The sequence below is a fragment of the Lactuca serriola genome, chromosome 5 (assembly GCF_051521515.1).
Source record: "Lactuca serriola cultivar US96UC23 chromosome 5, Lser_US96UC23_V15, whole genome shotgun sequence".
Taxonomy (NCBI): Eukaryota; Viridiplantae; Streptophyta; class Magnoliopsida; order Asterales; family Asteraceae; genus Lactuca; species Lactuca serriola.
This window is the reverse complement of record NC_136412.1, coordinates 307,952,762-307,967,593: the sequence shown is the minus strand read 5'-3', so window position 1 is coordinate 307,967,593 and position 14,832 is coordinate 307,952,762. Positions and strand designations below refer to the sequence as shown.

The 14,832-nt window shown below is 35.6% G+C and overlaps 1 pseudogene across 1 annotated transcript in view; it reads left to right on the top strand.

Annotated features, from left to right (window-relative positions):
• The window catches only part of LOC145054869 (uncharacterized), a 74,394-nt pseudogene that overhangs the window by 48,440 nt on the left and 11,122 nt on the right, over nucleotides 1-14,832 (top strand). Inside the window, exons 21-28 of the transcript XR_013684991.1 lie at nucleotides 11,667-11,740; nucleotides 12,126-12,212; nucleotides 12,307-12,399; nucleotides 12,883-12,984; nucleotides 13,076-13,153; nucleotides 13,693-13,746; nucleotides 13,941-13,990; nucleotides 14,294-14,791. The product of XR_013684991.1 is annotated as an uncharacterized LOC145054869 (transcript). The remainder of the gene's footprint in view (nucleotides 1-11,666; nucleotides 11,741-12,125; nucleotides 12,213-12,306; nucleotides 12,400-12,882; nucleotides 12,985-13,075; nucleotides 13,154-13,692; nucleotides 13,747-13,940; nucleotides 13,991-14,293; nucleotides 14,792-14,832) is intronic.

Below are 14,832 nucleotides of genomic sequence, written 5' to 3'. Positions count from 1 at the left end.
GATCTTGAGTCAAGCTTTTAACGAGTCGATCCCGAGTAGCTCGGCTCACTTACACCCCTACCAATCGCTCCTTCTCCACCGGGGGAACGTACTCATCACGGAACATGGCGGTGAACCTCTCCCAGGTCACCGCAGCAAGATCAGCAGGCGAATAGTGCACTGTAACAAACTTCCACCAGTCCTTCGCTCCCAAGCGAAGCCGGTTCAGCGCGAACCGAACCCTCAGATGCTCCGGACATGAACACGTATAGAAGCATCCTTTAATATCAAAAACCCATCTCATCGCAGCAATCAGATCCTGCATCCCATCAAACCCTGGTGGCTTCGTGTTGCTGAACTCTCAGAACAACAACACATCACTACCCTGAGGTCTGGCAGCAGCAACAGCTGCGGTAGCTGCAGCGGCTACAGCCTTAGTAACCGCTGCGTATCTCTCATCAAAAGTCTCAATCAGCATGGTCTTAATATCCCGAACATCTCTGGAATCTCTGTGCGGATGGCAGCAGCCACCTCCTCATGAATCAACCTACGGATCTCCTCATCACTGACACCACTGCTCTCAGGTGTGTGGCGTGTCCCAACCATGATGTCTCTCTGAAATACAACACAAAATATCAGAGACTCGCTCGAGCGTATACACACTCGATATCCCATTCCTACTCGATCCCTGGTACCCTAAGGATTCTTACTTGGGCTGCGCACTGATCTGGTGTCTTTAGTAGTACGGGCCCAATACTACCGTCCACACTGCATCAATATTCACCCCAATTCCTCCTCTTTGGATCCCAAATCCCAAGTACTCTACTCTCACTATGCATAGTCTACTCTCTAGCAGATCCCTCATAGCTCCTCGCTGCAATCTACTCACTCTCAAGCATCTCCTAGCAGCAAACCCCCTAGGCTAAGGCATCACAAATCAGGCCACTCTAGTCCTAATAAGAATACCTAGCCTACTCTAGCATGCATAACATGTTATTTCATATCTCATAACACATAATATAAGGTTATTTGGGAAAATCACCGTTCGGGCGCTAGCTGATCGTACACACTGCTCTGCTCTGCTCTTTTTAAAACTTTACTCTTTGAGAAAAATTTTGTGATTTTTATTTGAAAATCTCTTAAATCCTCAGTTTGAGTCTAGATACACCCGAAGGTGCTCCCGAATCCCTCAAACCAAGGCTCTGATACCAATTTGTAACACCGTAAATTTCAAAGCAATTTTTCACATTTTTTTTAAAAACATATTTCCATTTATCAATATTATAAAATTTCATTGTTTCACAAATCAATCCATAAAACACAGCCCAAGATCATAATGTATAAAAAAACTCCTCATGTGTGTACTGATCATGCCGGCGCCTTCCCGTGATCCTCGCTGGTACCTGAAACACATAACACCAGACACTATAAGCATAAATGCTTAGTGAGTTCCCCAAAATACCACATACAACATATATTAGCCACTCGAGGCTATAACTCTGTATGACCCTCTGGTCAGAATATCTCAGTGGGACCCTCCAGTCCCATAACTCTATGGAACCTATGGTCCTAACTCTGTGGACCATTCGGCCCTAACTCTGTAAACTCTGAATCACATATAACACAGAATCACATAAATAACACATAGCATACAATATACTCTATCATATAACTCTAATTACCGCTCTAGGTAAAGTATAGTGAGAAGACTCACCTCGGGTAACGTGGTAAACCTCGAACTCTGAAATACTGCACTAGCCTCCGCCTAATCACATAAATAATTACTCTAATTAATACAACTTCTACAGACTAGGCCAACCCCTCTCTATAAGCTCTCTAAGAAGGGTAAAAGGCCATTCTACCCCTCTAATGGCTCATAAGTCCAAACACGGACTAAACCCTAAAAGTCAACCAAAGTCAACGGTCAAACTTTGACCCGACTCGTCGAGTGCACTCGCGTGACTCGGTGAGTACATGCGTGTCTCTTCGTCCCTGGTCCTCACTCGACTCGCCGAGTCAACCCTTCAATCCCCGGGTCATCACAGGTCGCGAATCGCGGGGCAACCCGACTCGACTCGTGGAGTCCTTAATGGGCTCAGCGAGTTCCTTCCATGATAACACTCATCTAACCTCTTGAGGTCAGATCTGCTTCTCTAATCTATAGATATGACTTCCCCACGACCAATAACCACGTAAAGGTTGAATCTTGACCCCCATGCAACGTGTACAAGGCTTATTTTGGTGAAATTCCATCTAAATTGGCAACCTAGTCTCGTTTCCTCCATAAACCATCATAAAGCAGAACGGGGAAAGCTCTCTGGACCTCTATGGATCCAGATCTGAAGTCTAACATAGCAAGGGACCATAAACTCCATTTATCAAACCCAAAAAGGGCTATAGAAAACCCTAGATCATGGATCTTAACCCAAAACAAAAAGGGAGTTCAATTTGATACCTCAAACGTGTAGATCTGAACTTGAAAACCCTAGATCCACAGCTCCCTTGACCTATTCTTGGTGGAAATGACTTCTCCTTTGCTTAAACACACAAAAATCGATCAATATGGCCTTAACTCACTCTCAACTCGCTCAAGCTCTTAAGGGACACTCTCTCTGGACAGGTAGCCGCACAAGAGGGCTATAAGGTCCTTTAAATAAGGCTCAGGCCCGGGGAATTAGGGTTTCAGCTTACAGCGCGGACTCGTCGAGTCCGCTCTTCCTAACTCTTCGAGTCCGTTCATCAATCCAGTTAGCTTTCGCGGTCCTACTCAACGAGTCTATGACTCAACTCGTCGAGTCCCTCTCTTTTCTTACAAACAAAATGAATAATAGTAATACCTGGAATACTGGATGTTACAGAGAATAAGAAGAAGAGGTAGGGAAGAGAGAGATGACAAGATTGTTGCATGGAAACATGAGATTTCCTAGAGACATGGTGTATAATTTGCTTAGTTATCCATTAAACAATAATTAGGTGGCAATACCCTAATTATCACCTTGTTATTTTTTTTGAAACTGGGCCGTGAATGGGGAAGGATGGGGTTCACGGCCCAATTGAAAACGAGAAGATGGTTCACGACCCAATTGAGGTGAGAAGGTGGGTTCACGGCCCATTATGGCCCATGATAAATAAGTGAGTTATTTTAGGCCCAACATGGCCCAATTGCTATGGTTTGACGAATGTGTATCCAACTAGAGCCCAAATGGGTTCATTGGCCCAAAATCATCAAATATAAGGTTTACTGGCCCATTAGGTCCAATAAGAGGATCATAGTCCATACTAAATTCAAACCGGGATATTTAGGGTTTCAGACCCATAGTTAAGTATATGAGATGCATTGTATTAGGTTTTGAACTTCACTCTGGAGTTTTGATTCAAATGGATGATTTTGATTGAGCATAGAATATGATATCCACTTAGTGTACAAGTTTTACGATAATTGATTTTTACATGAAAACATAATTTCCTAGCTAAAATGCTAGTTGTGACACGAGCCCTGGCAGCTGAACAAAACCCTGATCCCAATATGGTGCCCTCGCCATAGATAATCAGTTCTCCCGCACTTGGGGTTCGAACCACCACTCACTGACCCTCGTAGTGGATCATGACACCGAAGCGACTAAGCCAGTCCATACCCATAATCACACATACATCCCCCATAGGATTCGGAATCAGGTATATCGGGAAAGATACCCCGAAGATCTCCAATACGCAACCCTGATAGACCGTAGAAGCGGATATCCCTGTTCGTTAGCGATAGAGATTCGCAACAGACACTCTAGCTCTCCTACTCGCAACCCGAACTCCCTACTGAATGACTGAGAAACAAATGGATGAATCGCCCCCGAGTCAAATAATACCAAAGCAGGTAAGGAGTTCACTAAAAACGTACCTAATCACATATGCAAACATATAAGCATAAACCATATATAATCAGTAAGTTAAGGGATAGAAACATACCAACAACCACGTCTGGTGCTGCCCTGGCCTTCTCTGTCATAAGCTGGAAGGCGTGTCCCTGGGCCCTCGAGGGCGCTGCTCGACCCTGACTCCTGTTAGTAATCCTAAGTGTAGCCGGCACTGGAGCCTGCGCCGGCCTGGCAATGAGTTGTGGATAGTTGGTCTTCACGTGACCAACCTAATGGCAGTGGTAGCAAATCCTCATATCCTAAACCGGGGTTGTCTGGCGACAATGCTTTGCATAGTGCTCCTCCCTGTCGCATTTGCGGCACGCACCGCTAAATTTGCAAACCCTCGAGTGACCCTTCTCTCACTTGCCACAAGTGCGGCCCTGCTGTCCCTCTAACTTGGAATCAGCAGTCTTAAACCGCTTTGGCGCCGACTGTGATTGTGTCGGGGCTTGTTGCTGCTCCTTCAACCGCAACTCAATCTCTAACTCACGCCGCCTAACGGCCTCCTGTAACTCCAAAAGCGTATCACAACGCAGGGTCGCCATAAACTGTCGAATGTCAGTCTTGAGCAAGCTCAGATAACGAGTCATCTGAACCTGCTCAGAAGCAAACTCCAGGCAGAACATCGCCCTCTCCATGAACATACGGGTGATCTCCGTCACCGTCTCACCATCCTATCTCAACTTCAAGAACTCCTGAGCCAACCGTTCCCGCTCGACCCGTGGAATGTAGCTGGCGCGGAACATATCCCTGAACTACTCCCAAGTAACTGCAACTCTTTGGTCATCAGAATACGACCCAGTTATCAATCTCCACCAGTCCTTTGCCCCATACCTCAGCAGGTTCAGGACACATTTGACATTCTGGTCAGTAGGACATGAACACGTGAAGAAACACCCCTCCACGTCAGATAGCCACTTCGTGGCTTTGATGGGGTCCTGAGTCCTATCAAAAGTAGGGGGCTTTGTGTTCATATATATATATATATATATATATATATATATATATATATATAAGAGTTTAGTTTATGTTAGTTTTTCATTTCTTCCGTAGTAGTTAAGTTGAGTCTTTGTAGATATTTGCTTGTTTTGTATATTTGTTGTTGCATATATTTCTTCTGCGCTTTTGTTATGGTGATGGATTTATCTCCTATTATGGATTGCCGAGAGTTGACACAGGTTTTGGAAGAAGATATGAAGATTGTGTAACCGCAAGCTATTGAAGAGCATGGAGTTCATACTAAGAAGAATGGGATATGCCTTATCGACCCTGAGTGCCCTCCACCTTAAATAACGAGTGTAGAGTCTTCAACATGAGTGAGTTCACACATCTTGTGAAATGAGTGAACAGACGAGTTAAGTGCTTTAGTGAGCACGTCCTATAGATTGAGATGCACCTGCATTGTCGGTAAAAGTTATTAGGAGATGCCTTATACTATGGTTCCATGCATTTAAGCCGAGTAATTGGCAAATCTTTGTGTTCCATGTCTTGTACAGTCCTGATTTGGAATGCAGTACATTCGTATGTCTATGGGGTATAGGTTGACAACTCTTTAATCATGATTATGTTGTCGGGATAAATACCTTGAGGCATTCTTTCTTTTTCTTTCTATGTTTTCATTTACATTTGCATTTGAATTCATATTTTCCAAAATGATTCTTGTTTTGTTTTCTTGAGGACAAGAAAGGGTTAAAGCTTGGGGAGATTTGTTAGGTGCATAAAGTGCACCTTTTTACATGCTTATTTCATGTTTAATTCAAGTATTGCATAACATTTAGTGTAACTTTACATGCATTTTACATTTTCAGGACATAATCGAGGATCTATATTCTTTTCACCATTTTTTATGGATGTTCAAGGGAAGCTCTCGGTGAAGTTTCAGAATTTTCGGAGCTAAATTGAAGAAATTAAAAAATTGGAAAATGAGCATTTTCCAGGTTTTCACACGGATCGTGCTTTCACAAAGCATACATTATGCATCTCGCGCTTTGGAGATCTTTCAGCATAATAACATGTTACACGGCCCGCACTTTCTCAAGGAAAAAATTACACGGGCTGTGTAATTCAGTCTGACAGCTTTTGAATTTTGCAACTTCTGATTTATCTTGTCTTTTTAGGCATTTTTGAGACACTTCGACTTGGGACGTCAAGAGGGCGATTTTGGGAGATCATATCACCATTTAGCATTTTGGAAACACTTTGATTTGCATTTTATAAGTTTGTTTTAAGATCAAAACTTGTTGATTTTATGTTCTAAATTTGTCATGTTTGGCAATTTTTTTATTCATTTCCGGTTTTAGATCCGAAATTACTTGTTGTTAGACTATGATGTGAACTTAATTTTATGTTTTTATCTAGTAATCTTTGATCTGGTCTTCATTATATGTTTGATTTGTACTAATTTCACTTGATCAATAAAATTAGGGTTCGTATCACTCTTGTTCGTCAAATTGTGAAATTCGTATATGTTTTATGATTTGTAATTGGTAACAAGCACTTAATTGGTTTTAACATAATGCAAATTAGTGTAATCAAAGATTGTATGTTCATATTCCTGAGTTTATGAGGAAGATTGGACATTGTTGGTAATAATTGTTTGAACTTAAAGTCTTTTGGTGATCTAATCTAAGAGCTCGTTTGGATTTTATCAACTAAATGAAGTTTTACTTAAAGATCCTGTTTTGAATAAAATACTTTTGTCAATTTAGAGATATTAGAGCATGTTAATGTCTTAATTACCAACCTAAATTGAACATAAATTGAAATCATGTCATATCTTACAACATAGTAATCAAATAGATCTTGGAATCGAAAATGTCATGCTAATTTCTGAATTTTAGCCTTTGATTTATCTTTTAGCGAAGTTTAATTTAAAGTTAACAAAATTCCCCATTATTTTTTTAACAATTGGTAATAGTGTATCATGTGAAAATATGGTCATTCATTAAGTCCCGTATCTCTGTGGACCGACCCTACTTGCTTTATACTATCTTTTAGTATATTGGTACAGTGAATCGTGTTTAATTATTATTATTATATCCCTATATTTATTGGTTTGACACACCAAACACTGGTTTACTCCTTCGATTCTTTCATGATGACCAATTGGACCTGACAAAAATGACCTTATGCTCCCCATAAAAGCAACAAAAAAAAATGTTTAAAAAATATTTAGGCACTGATTAAACCAACTCCGGAAACATTATAGGGATACAATGTCATTTTCCGATTAAATTATGTAAAGAGAAGTAAATAATCATAAGTCAGATTAAAATATTAAACAACTTATTCAGCTATTAGAGATTCAATTAGGGAAAAATAATTTATTTGTTGGAAATAGTGTCCAATGTCATTAGCTAATGGTAAAATTTTCTAATAATAACAGGGTCCTTTTAGTTTGCCCTCACAACCCAATTGAACAAAAAGAAGTAGGAGAAAATAAGTTTGTTAATTTATTATAGTTTAATAATTTAATTTGAAATTATTTTGCATTTTTTTAGAACGAAAGAGTAAGATTATGTTAGTGGTTCTAGTCGGCAGTGACATCCAAGTGGGCAGTATGCTTTTCCCGAACCTTCGCCCATGGGAGTTACCCCATTACCCCTTTTACCCGCTTCACTTATGGAAAAGCCTCCAAGAAGTATCGAACACGAGACCTCCCAAAGGAAAACCACCCAGGCAACCCTGGTGACCAATTGATCTAGACCAGTTGGTTAGAAATTATTTTGGAAATTAATTAAATAGTTTTATTTAATTAAATAGTTGAATATTAACAGGTTAAATGTTAAATGTTAACTAACTGGAATGTTCCTAAACACTTAAGGATAAGGGGAAATTCGAAAATCACTCCATCCCACATAGGATAGGAGATGAAACTCACAGTTCACTCCATCCAACATGGGATGGAGGATGAAACTAATGCAAGGATCCATGTTATAAATAAGATACTTGGGATTTTCATTCTCCTTGAACCTTGACTTGATTTTTTGTCGTCCTTCTTCCTCCCCTTTCTTAGTAGACGATTTCTTACCCTCTTAGGGTTTGTGAAATTGACCCTCATCCTAGTTTATTTTTTGGTACTCTCTTGGAGTCTTGGGTGTGAAACAAACAGGGATTCCTACTACCGGTCCTCTTCATCCAAGAAAATATGGTTGTGATCATATCTCAGTTAAGGAATATTCCAAAAGATCAAGAACATCAAGAGGTTAGTAATTCTTCTGTTATTTTTCATAAATAAGTTGCTATAATAGAATAAACCTAGATCATTTCTTTAGTTATTTCAACATAGTGATTGAATTTTTCGATATTTTTAAATATTTCAACATTTTCTTTTTCTTTAGTTATATATTATTTAGTTATATAATGGTATATATTTTAAAGATTATGAAACGAGAGACTTTTTAAATGTTCCGAGTTAAGGATGAACATCCTTTTAAAATATTTAAATGTTTCCACAATTCCAAAATTGTAAAACAAAGAAATTTGGATGGGACATAATATATCTTGCGGAAAATATAGTTTGTACAATAAGCATCCATAGTAGGATTATATTTAACTGTAATATAAAAATACTTTCCTTAAAAAGATTCTCTTTTGGTTTTTAAAAGCAAATATATCAAGAAAAAAAATCACAACTCCTACACGTTTTTATAACTATAGACACATGAAAACGAATATGTAAAAAATAGTAAATAAAATTTTAAAAATAATAACTATTTAAATATAGTTTTTTTAATACATGCATAAAAACGAAGATATAAATCTTTGTAAAATATAACTTTCTAAAGAATACTAATTTCTTAAAAACAATTTGAAAAAAAAAACACAGATGTAGAAAATAATTTTTGTAGAATATAGAAAACGAATTAAAAAAAATATAATTTATAAAATCAGAGAAATCTAAAAAAAACATATGTAAAACGTAAATAAAAGAATATTTGTAAAAAATCAAATTTTGTAAAGTTGTAACAAAAAAACTTTTTTAAAAAGCCTAAATTTTAGAAAACATATAAAAAAAATTGTAAAAAAAACAAGTTTAGACCTAATTTGTAATAAAAATTAAAAAAAGACAGGTTAAAGCCTAGAATAAAAAATGTAAGGACCAGTTTTTAGTAAAAGATAAAAATGTGGTTTAAAAAAGTAAAAAACAAAAGTTAAGGGGTTTAAGATAAATGGAAATGTTATTTTGTTAGTATGGTAATTTAGGAATGTTTTATAAAAAGAACCGTTAGATATCGGAAGTCGAAAGGGTTGGGTCGGTGTATTCGCGCTTAAAATAACCTTCTTCACTCATCCCTCTCGCTTCTCTCCAAACACCATACATCTTTCTTTGAAGAAGAGGGTTTTATCTGGAGGTATCACATTCCTCTCTTTTTCTTCTATCGACACCACCGTTTCCTCGTTCTTTCATTCTCCGGCGTTCAACAATCCTCTGCGTTCCCCTCTTCCTCTGTTAGGTTAACGTTCTTGATTTTTTTGTGTGTGTATTTTATTGATTTCGTTTTTGTTTTTGTTAGGTATTTTAAATTCGGCTAAGATCTTCAGGCCTCCCTTCATCACTGGGGCTATTGGGTTGTACCTTTATTCTTTGTCGTTGTAGTATGACGTCTGGTTCCGATGTCAGTTTGGTTCACCGTCATCATCGATCAAGAAAAAGAGTCCGTCTTTCTCCTCTGATTTCTAGGTTGTGAGTTTAGTTGTCTCTTTTCTCCTCCGATTTCTGGGTTTCGTTTTTCTTTCTATTTCTCGTCCATTTATTTTTTGTTTTGTTGGTTTTTTGAAGCAGGTCACCTAATAGAAAGCACCCATCAAATGAAGATGATTGGTCAAACAATAGTTAAGTTTAAATAGTCTTGAAACCCAAAAAAGTACTGTTTAGTTGTAGATTCTTCTTCTGTGCACTTTAGGTGTTTGATGAAATGTCTTAATGTTATTGGATTAAATTATTGAGCTATTAGAGATTCAATTAGGGAAAGAAAATTGATTGTTTGTAGTTTTAACTTAATTAGAAATAGAAGTGTATTTGGCTCTAACTAAGAGTTGCCTATAATTAATATAAGTTAGGCAGAAGTGTAAAATTTCCATATTTGAAACAGATTTTGATTGTCATTGCTACAAAAATATATGGACTTATGTTTGTAATTTTCTTACTGCAGGATTTTAGAGATTGAAAAGTGATTTTTGGGGGCATAAGGAAAGTAAGCTTGAATCTTAATCAAATGAGGATACTTCCAAGAGGTGTTGTGATTTTTTTTAACAATTTATATGCTGAGCTTTTTGTTTCAAGGCTACTACAAAGATACGCTTTTAGTTCCATTGAATCTCAAATAAGGGTGTTGGGTGATTTCCGTCTTCTATCCACTGAATTACAAAAGATATGAGTCTGTAACTCTGTTTGTTTATTTCCAGAAATACCCCTCTGTTCCTAAAACTTGTGCTTATATATATTATCTGCAGGATATGATGGGATTAACTTACTTCATGTTGAATCAATCAAAGCAAGATGCTGAATATTGCACAGAAACACCTTCAGTACTTTTTTAGTATGCCTGGTAGATCTTTACATCAGGGAAGGAAATGCCTCATGGTGGATTGAAATGTTAAAATCAAGTGGTCAATATAAAGAGGCGCTGATGTATACTTTCGTATCTCTGATGAGGTAATAATCAATTCCCTTTTGTGAATAAAAAGTATTATATATGGGATTTTTGTTAAAAAACTTCAGTTTTTTGTAGGAACCTCTTCATTCAGCTGTGATTATTGTTGTTGTTACCTTTTTTTGAGACAAACGAATTATGTTAAGAAAGTATGGATTTCATCTCATTCTTTCTGGTGATCTGTACAAGAAACGGGATCAGGTATTGCAATTTTTGTTACCTTATCATCATATATCTTAATACTTTAATAGAAGATAATTTTGTTTTCCAATTAGTACTTAGTAGATAATTTTCATTATCGAATATATGAAAATAACCATACATTTCAAATTATTTAAAGTGTGGTTTGTGACAGCTCATTCTATGAGGGTGATGATAATCCAAATGTGCATGATATATTTATAGAGTAAATTACAATTTTGTCCTTGTGATATTTCAAAAGTTATGGTTTTCATCTAGATATTTCGTTAGTATGGTTTTGTTGCAAGGTTTGTCCCTGGTACTGCTCGTGTTGCAAAATGCCAGTAAAGTCCAAGTGAAATATGACTATTTTGCCCCCGTCTTTTTCTCCTTCATCCTATATACCTAAAATTCCTCGATCTCTATCTTAAACTCTAATCAAACCAAATCCAAAAATTAAACTAAAACTAAAACAAAATTAAGATCCAGGGTACCAACAAACTGAAGAAAAAAACAGAAAACCAAAAGGTTGTTAGGTTAGTTTTTTTTTTTTTTTTAATTTTTATTTTATTTATTTTTTTATTTTTATCATGATTTAAGATGAAGGAGATTGAGAAGATGAAGATTAGGGCAAAAGAGTCATTTTACTTTAAAACCTTTTTTTTTAATGCCGCCAGAGACGAACCTTGCAGCAAAACTAAATTTGATTGTTAATTATTTGTGTGTTTTTTTTTTTTAGTTTTTTATTATACACAATATTCTGCTAATCGATTACTAAAAATAGTATTTCAAGAAAATCCAACAGAACTGAATTCCGTCCCAATTGTCAACCAAACACGTCATGAAATGGAATCTCGAATTCCAATTCTGTCGGAACCCACGATTCCATTTCTTAGCTGCAGTTTCTAACATGTATATTATTACTGTTTTGATATGGCAGCTCATTTCACAACTACTTCAAACAAAACAACTGCTTCTGTTTCTACTGGATTCTGATATAATTCAAAAAGGCAAGTAAGTTTACTCTTCTACCCTCACAAACTACACTACTAATTTGACAATTTAGAAAGGCTTTTTTTTTTTTTTTTTTTTTTTTGGAAAAAGATGGTATTATGGTGGCTCAGTTGGACTTAATCACATCATGTCAAAATTGTTGTTTGTTGTAGACTTAATGAGCAGCCTAAATTTACATTGTATTTTCATTTGTATTTTATAATCAGTACGGCTTATTATTGATGCTCAATAAGGTGTGTGGTTATTGCATTGAATCTCAAATAAGGGTGCTGGGTGATTACCACTGATTACAAAAAGATCATATGAGTCTCTGACCCTGTTTGTGTATTTCCAGAAATACCCATCTGTTCCTAACCTAAAACTTATGTTTATTTATTATCTTCAGGAAATGATGGGATTAACATACTTCATGTTGATCCAATCAAATAAAGATGTTGAATATTGCATGGAAAACACCTTCAGCAGTTATTTAGTAGACCTGTTTTTTTTTTTTTTTTTTTTGAAAAAAAATATATTTGTAATTTATTCATTTCTTTTATTTATTTAAAAATTGTTGTTTTATTTAGTGAATTGGGACATCAGGGAAGGGAAATGCCACATGGTGTGTTCTTTGGTGGGTTGAAATGTTAAAAACAAGAGGATGCTGTATCTCTGATGGGGTAATAATCGTTTCCCTTTTGTGAATAAAAATGTTAATTTTGTTAAAAAAACTTAAATTCTTTCTAGTGATCTGTACAAGAAATGCGATCAAGGTATTGCAGTTTTTGTATATCTGAATAATTAAATAGATAATTTTGTTTTACTATTATTCATTATCGAATATCAATGATTCTGGAAACAATAGATGAATGATTTATCAATCTTCTTAGAGTAATATTACTGAGTGTTGTGTAGCTGATTTTTTCAAAAATATTCTGTGAAGCACAAATTCCCTTACATTACTCTGATATTCTTAGTTCCAATTCCTTTGACAAATTGCATTCATTACTCTGCAACAAGAAAAGGTTTTAGAAATACATAACATTTTTATGGTGGAGAAAAGGAAAAGAAGATGCTTCTGCGAATCAAAGTTAACCTTAACACTATAAAACACTTGATGCTTTTTATGTTCTTATTTAGCTTTTCTGTGTTAATGTTTAAAGGTACATTATTGAATCTCAAAAAAGGGTGTTGGGTCTTCATGTTATGAACTTGCTTTATCAAATTGCCACTGATTACAACCTGACAAAGCATGGAAACAATATGTAAGTGAACAGGTAGCTCTATGACCCTGTTTGTGTATTTCCTGAAATACCCCTCTGTTCCTAAAACCTGTGCTTTATTTTTTATCTTCAGGAATTGATGTGCTTTTTTATCAAAAAAAAATGTTGAATATTGCATGAAAACGCCATCAGAACTTATTTGGTACACCTGGTACAAATTATATTTGTTATTTAGTCAATTCTTTTTATTGAACAGCATTTTAATTGTTCCATGATTGTTTTTTTTTTTATCAACTCTAGATTTCATATTCATATACACATATTCTTACATTGACTTTATTTAGAAGCCCACATCTTGTATCTTTATGTTGTACCTATTTTTAATATGTTCCATGGCTCATCAAATAGTTTGCCTCATGGATAATTTGACAATTCATTTTTGATGGAAAATGTCCTATTCCTCCAAAGTACTATTTTAGCGTATGTTGTTATAGTATAGTAGTAAGATAATATACACATATGATTTTGATGTCAGACAAAAAATTTTATACCATAACATAAAAGCAGTACCATTTTCTGATATTACATTCTTTTGTGCTATAATTTGATCTTGTTTAATTGATATTAAACATCTCTGAAATTTTCATGTGCCATAAGGGGAAATTTATTTCTCATTCTAGTCCCTCCTCTTTACTTCTGAAATTTATTTCTCATTCTTGATACAGTTAAACAACATGTTCTTATTGTCAGGTTGCTACCGTTTATCCTTCTCAGACCATGAAGCCTTTGATCATCCTGTTACATGTAAGTTTTTAAAGTCCATTGTTTCTCATTTTCACATTAAAATTACATGGTTTTGTTTATGTAAGTACATTTCCTGTGATACAATCTGTTTTTTTAATTTTTTTTATCAAGTAAAACTTGAATGACATGGAGTTTTTCATAAAGTACAGTTTTCTCCTCCATTTATTTTTTGTTTTGTTGGTTTTTTGAAGCAGGTCACCTAATAGAAAGCACCCATCAAATGAAGATGATTGGTCAAACAATAGTTAAGTTTAAATAGTCTTGAAACCCAAAAAAGTACTGTTTAGTTGTAGATTCTTCTTCTGTGCACTTTAGGTGTTTGATGAAATGTTTTAATGTTATTGGATTAAATTATTGAGCTATTAGAGATTCAATTGGGGAAAGAAAATTGATTGTTTGTAGTTTTAACTCAATTAGAAATAGAAGTGTATTTGGTTCTAATTAATATACGTTAGGCTGAAGTGTTAAATTTCCATATTTGAAACAGATTTTGATTGTCATTGCTACAAAAATATATGGACTTATGTTTGTAATTTTCTTACTGCAGGATTTTTAGAGATTGAAAATTGATTTTTGGGGGCATAAGGAAAGTAAGCTTGAATCTTAATCAAATGAGGATACTTCCAAGAGGTGTTGTGATTTTTTTAACAATTTATATGCTGAGCTTTTTGTTTCAAGGCCACTACAAAGATACGCTTTTAGTTCCATTGAATCTCAAATAAGGGTGTTGGGTGATTTCTGTCTTCTATCCACTGAATTACAAAAGATATGAGTCTGTAACTCTGTTTGTTTATTTCCAGAAATACCCCTCTGTTCCTAAAAACTTGTGCTTATCTGCAGGAAATGATGGGATTAACTTACTTCATGTTGAATCAATCAAAAAAGATGCTGAATATTGCACAGAAACACCTTCAGTACTTATTTAGTATGCCTGGTAGATCTTTACATCAGGGAAGGAAATGCCTCATGGTGGATTGAAATGTTAAAATCAAGTGGTCAATTAATATAAAGAGGTGCTGATGTATACTTTCGTATCTCTGATGAGGTAATAATCAATTCCCTTTTGTGAATAAAAAGTATTATATA